Below are 6,000 nucleotides of genomic sequence, written 5' to 3'. Positions count from 1 at the left end.
CTGTCCTTATCTTTGCAAGCCTAAACAGCTCATAGTGCAGTTGGATGCTCTTGACAAGTCCAAGCACGTATCTCTCATTTTGAATCTGTCAGTGGGCTAGCTCTCTAACTGCACTGTCACACATTTTAGATTTTGCAGGACAGACCTTTTCAATGAGATCTGCTGCACTGACAGCTCTCAGGAAGCAACTGCACAACCATGACACATCATTGTCCCATTGCATCATCACATAAGGGAAACCCAAACACAGCTTACATAGCTGACATATGAACATGTCATAATAAAAAAAATGCCCTTTTATTCAGGAGACATCTAATTATTTCAAGACATGATACGCACTTTGCAGGTTTGTAGCACAGAAGAAGCATATCACCTATACATGTATTATTTCATTTTGCATTGGGTTTTTGTTTGAACTCTCCTTATGCTATCCTTTAAACTAAGGATGGGGAGGTGTTTTGAGCCAGTTTGTCAACCACGGCAAGTGTAATTGAATCTACAGTTCTGACATAAGCAATTTATCCAGTTCTTTCCAAGGGGACCTGATCCAAATGGAAAGTTCTTTCTTTGAATTTTGTATATTCCTCCTGCAATTTCACCGACACTCCAACTTCTTTTCAGTACACACGGGGTGGAATCTACAACCCACTCAATTGGTGTGTGTGTGTCTTGTTGTTTTGTTTTAAGAAAAACTTCCAGACGAGGAGGAGATTCTGGTGCTTGGAATGGATGAGGAAAAAAGTGGAAAGGAGGCCTAGGAATGTTTCCTCTTCGGCAACTTTTGGAGAAAGAGTTTCCACTCCGAAAAATGTTTTAATGGTGTTACCTCTTGTTTTGGAACATTGCATTACAAAGAACTCTGCTATTTACATAGTTTTCCGAGCCACAGGACATTCTGAAATCAGAATTTTCTGATTTGAGCTTGTGTGGTTTTATTTAGTCATCGAGCCATTCAAGTCCACAAAACATTTTTTTAAAAAACCCTAGGACTTATGTAATCATAGTAGGGCTCCAGTGTTTTTATCAGCTCAAGCTTTCTTAGGAACAGGGATGAAAGAGCAACCTGCAGCACTGGAATGTGTGCGTTTACTTCTAAATAAACTTGGCTAAGGCAGAAACAAAACGAAACAAAAAAATCCAAAACCAGAATAACTTTATTGGAGCCGATAAAATGTTGCAAAAATGTGTGCAAGCTTTGAATAATAATAAAAATTATTCCAGAACTCTTCTTCAGGTGAGATGTTGCACACAGCGGGAGTTGCAGGGTAAGGGTGCTAAACAAGCTGTTTTACATTTAGGCTGACTTCTGAAGCCTTGGGGGCAGCATTTAAATCAGGGCTGTGGGACCTGAGGCCCTCCAGATGTTGTAGGACTCCAACTCCCATCATCCTGGTTAAAGTAACTTGTTTAAAGTACTGGAAGCAGAGTGTAGGAATAAATGTGGACAGTTCTCCCAATAAAAGAAGTGAAGTCCCCCAAGGATTGGCTGGAACATTTTAAATTGTTTAAATTGTTCATACAGGATTTGGAGTTATGGGTGAGCCGTGAGGTAATTGTGTTTGTTGATGATAACAGAGCTGTAAGAACAAAAACAGATTGCGGGAGGCTCCAAAAGGATATCTCCAAACTGGGGGAATGAGCATTAAAATGGCAAATGTGATTCAGTGGAAGCAAGCGTTGTGTCATGCATGTTGGGTTAATAATCCTAACCGCATATACAACTCAAGGACTCTGAACTGGAAGTGGCTGGCCAAGGAACAGCTTGATGAAGATATTGACCCAGTGTGCAGCCGCTGTGAAAAAGTCGAATTCCCTGTTAAGGATCATTAGGAAAGGGTTTATAATAAAACAGCCAATATTATATTGCCATTGAACGAATCTGTGATGTGGCCATGCTTAGAATACGGTGTTCATTTCTGGTTGCCACAACAAAACAATACTGTACAGCTGGAAAAAGCTCAGAAAAGGGGAAGCAAAATGGCCAAGAGGCTGGAGCAACTTCCCTATGAGGCAGAAGTGGTTTGCTGGGTGCAGTGGAACAGCTCTACTGGTTGCCTGGCAGATGGGTTGTTGCTGCTTACAGTGAGGTGAAGGCACGGCAGTGGGGAGGTCATTGCCAGCAGGAGTGCCAAATTGGGGTTTAGACAAATTCACGACAAATAAGGCTATCAATGGCTGAAGTACTGCAGGCACAATGCCTCTAAATACTCGTTGCTGGAGAAAGCGCGGTTGCTGCTCATGTCCTGCCAGCAGGCTTCCCATAGGCATGTTGTTGGCCAGCATAAGAACAGGTTTCTCTATGGCCTATATGCACCTTTGGTCTGATTCAGCTGGGCTGTTTTCATGTGCCTACCACTGACCAATTCATTTCGGCACCTTAGGCAAAGCACAAAATGGCATCCCCCAGGGAAGAAGAGGTGAGTGAAGATGTACATCAGGGATAAGAAGGGGAATATATATATACACATGGGTGGCGCTGTGGGTTAAACCACAGAGCCTAGGACTTGCCAATCAGAAGGTCGGCGGTTCGAATCCCCACGACGGGGGGAGCTCCCGTTGCTCGGTCGCTGCTCCTGCCAACCCAGCAGTTCGAAAGCACGTCAAAGTGCAAGTAGATAAATAGGTACCGCTCCGGCGGGAAGGTAAACGGCGTTTCCGTGCACTGCTCTGGTTTGCCAGAAGCGGCTTAGTCATGCTGGCCACATGACCCAGAAGCTGTACACTGGCTCCCTCTGCCAATAAAGCGAGATGAGCGCCGCAACCCTAGAGTCGGTCACGACTGGACCTAATGGTCAGGGGTCCCTTTACCTTTATATATATATATATAAAACCTTTATATATATTACCTTTTTATATACACACACACACACACATATACACACACACATATAAAGGTCCCTTTACCTATACACACACACACACACACACACACACACACAACGGGAACAAGAGGATGAGAATCGAATCAACCTTACCCAATGGTTGAAGTGAGAATCAAGGGCTATCATGTGGGGAAAGGGGCCTACTTTGAATCATGCCAGGTGGGTGTAGAGCCCAAAAGACCCTCCAGAAGGCTGTCCTGGTGCCTCTTATCAGCTGAGAGGCCGCTGTACTGGCAGCATTTAGGGGTGGGGAGCTTCTGATGAGGATGCAGATCCAACCTCCAAGGAGTACCCCACAGTCTTTGTTGCTGCAGCAATGATGCATTCCTTGGAAGCAGGAACTGCTGGCCTCGCAGATCCTGCCGCCTGACCACTGCCTAATGGGTGGGCTGGCCCTGCCCCTGACCATTGTCCATGCTGGTCAGGGGGTGCCAACTTGAATAAAATATTAGGGGGTGGGGCAAGTAAGCCCTGTCCTGCATAACCTACACAAGATGTGGCACATGCACACCATTTGAATGCCAATGGCCATCAACTTTGTGGGGGGCGGCCCCCTCAAATATTTTATTGGGTGGGCCGAAGGGACCTCAGCCCCTACGACTTGGCTCCTAGGATGCTGGCTGAAGCTTATGGAAGCCACCTGTAGCCCCCGCACCCATTTACAGAGGCGTGCAAATGGCAGATAGTTGTGAAAGGTGCAGGTGTGGCCAGGCGCCCATTCTGCAGGGAAGGAACCTCTGAGCGAAAAAAAAAGGCGCCTGGCTGGTCTTCGATCCCCTTGGCGCGCGCTGGGGATTTCCACACCCCCCTAAAATTCCTCCCTCCATATAGTTCACTGTCATCTCAGCGGGTCAATGGCCGGTCCTTTTCCTCCGGCCCGCCACCCGAACGGAGAAGGGCGGGCTGCAGCAAGAGGAACCTTTTCGGCCCGCGAGGAGGAACCGCCAAGCAGCCCGAGGGGAAGCGGACGGCCACTGCGGTGGCAGCTGTGGCGGCGGCTAGAGCGAGAGCAAAGCTGGAGAAGCTGCAGCCTGGCTGGGCGGGGAGGCGGCGCTTGGGTCCCCCAGGCCTGGCGCGGGTTGGCAGGGGTGAGGGAGCGGAGGCGGGGCGAGAGGCGAGCTGGGAGGGACGCCATCCTGCGCTGGGCTCGGGCTGCCTGGCTGGCTGGGGCTGAGGCGAAGGAAGCAGCGCGGCGGCGAGCGAGGGCTGCTGTGGTAGCGGCGGCGAAGCAGCAGCAGCAGGCGCAGACGGAGGCTTGGCGCGCTCGGCTTCTCTCCCTTCGCTGCAGGGCGCGCGGCTGGGGCCCGGGCGGGTGCGTGACAGCCGAAGGTGAGAGCCTTTCCTTCCCGCGTCGCCGTCCCCTCGCCGCCGCCCGCCTCCCTTCCCTGCCTCGCTGCTGCCGGCCTAGCGAGCGTGCGGAGGGGAGTCCGGCGGCGGCGCCGGGGCCGGGACGCCGCTTGGCCGCGCGCTGCAGACATCCTGTTCGGCGGCGCGAGGCCTCCTGCCGCCTGCAGGGGGGCTTCGCTGTCTCTCTTTCTTGCGCGCGGCTCCGGCTTCTTCCCCTGCCGGTGACAGGCAGGCAGGCAAGCAAGCAAAGCCTTGCATTGCATTCATTTCCCGTCTCCCCTGCCCAGCTGGCTTGGCTGGAGGAAGTTGAACTGGAGCGGAGCGGCGTCCTTGCAGCAGCGGGACCCGATCCCCGCGCCAGCTGGTTAGCTTGCGAAGGAGGAAAAAATGCTTTCTCTGGGAAAGGGCGCTCAGGATTGCAGGAGGTTGCATTTATGGCAGCCCCGCTCCTCAGCCCCAGACCAGCCTAGGTGCCCTCCACTCAGTGGCGTAGCGTGGGTTATCAGCACCCGGGGCAAGGCAAGTAATTTGCGCCCCCTAACCTATGGATTTGCGCCCCCTAACATGTGGATTTCCCTAACCCCCAGATGTTGCGCCCGGTGCGGCCGGCCCCCCCTGCACCCCCCACGCTACGCCACTGCCTCCACTCTCAAGGTCTGGGGACTGGGAAGGGTGCGAGGAAGGGAGTCATTGCCGGGTTAAATATTTCGTATTCCCTGCCTTGCCTCCCCCTTTTTTGGGTGCTGGTGGCGGCCGACAGAGCTGAAGCTCCGCTGAACTGCATGCATCGCGGTTAGGCGAATTCTCAATCGGCTACAGGTCGTTTGAAAAACCCGGAAGGAATAAACCCTCTCGCTGACTTTATATTTCAAAATCTGAACACGTTTCCTTTTTCTTTCTTTTTCTGCCTTTGGACTTTGCACAGCGGCTGTGCTGCGTGAGGAAGTCCACACTGCTGGCTTATGTGGGGAAGCGAATCAAAAGAGTGCATGGCACTTCTTGGTCTAGACAGTGTGCAATGGCAAGAGTGGAGCACAAGGTGCTAGACTTGGTTGATGCTAAATAAAGCTGGCTAAATATTGACACTAAAATCTCATTCTCTGGATAAGTGAGCAATCCACGGAAGTTAATCTGGAAAATTGCTTCACACCATTTTCCTGATAGGAATTTTAATCATGTATCGGAAGGCTACCCCCCCCACCTCCTGTAATGTATTAATATTATAAGTACCGAATTTGCATAATGTTGTTCAACATAACTTTGCTCTTTTCTACATGTATTGTCTTTACTATTTTGAAAAACTTTAATTTCTCTTATAAATAAGTAAGCAAACTCTTACTACCCTATCCGGAATACACAGGGAGACTTACTGGTTTTAATTAGATGCAATGTGAAGCAGAGATGCAATTTGTTGAATTCATAGCCCAGATATTATATGAAGCTTGTGTTGCCAAAGCTGCATTTCAGTGAAGTGTAATGAGCTGTTAAGCGAACTTCTTGTGCTATCGAGAGTGCTGCATTGTGTTTGCTTTGGGACTTACTGGTGGCATTTTAGAAAAATAGCTCTTATTAGTGTATTGTGTCTTTCCTGGAAATGGAAAGTGTCTGGTTCTGGAGGAACAAATGGCTGGTTGAAGGATTTGAGTTCAGGAAGGGGAGAGGAAAGTCTTGTGTTTTCTGCTGCCAAATCCTTGCCTCTAAGCATTGGATTAAAACGTGCCCACACTGAAAAAAGAGGGTATAAGATGCATAGAACCATTTGAATAGGCAG

The 6,000-nt window shown here is 49.8% G+C and overlaps 1 protein-coding gene across 1 annotated transcript in view; it reads left to right on the top strand.

The window, feature by feature from the left end:
* The first annotated feature begins 4,037 nt into the window (after nt 1-4,037).
* PIK3R1 (phosphoinositide-3-kinase regulatory subunit 1) overlaps nt 4,038-6,000 on the top strand; it is a 63,324-nt gene continuing 61,361 nt past the window's right edge. The window contains exon 1 of the mRNA XM_081929381.1: nt 4,038-4,211. The gene's annotated coding sequence lies outside the window, so the exon portion shown is untranslated. The remainder of the gene's footprint in view (nt 4,212-6,000) is intronic.

This window comes from Podarcis melisellensis (genome assembly GCF_964234715.1).
Source record: "Podarcis melisellensis genome assembly, chromosome: 11".
Classification (NCBI taxonomy): Eukaryota; Metazoa; Chordata; class Lepidosauria; order Squamata; family Lacertidae; genus Podarcis; species Podarcis melisellensis.
Note: the sequence above shows the minus strand (reverse complement) of the source record. Positions and strands in the feature narration are given on the sequence as shown.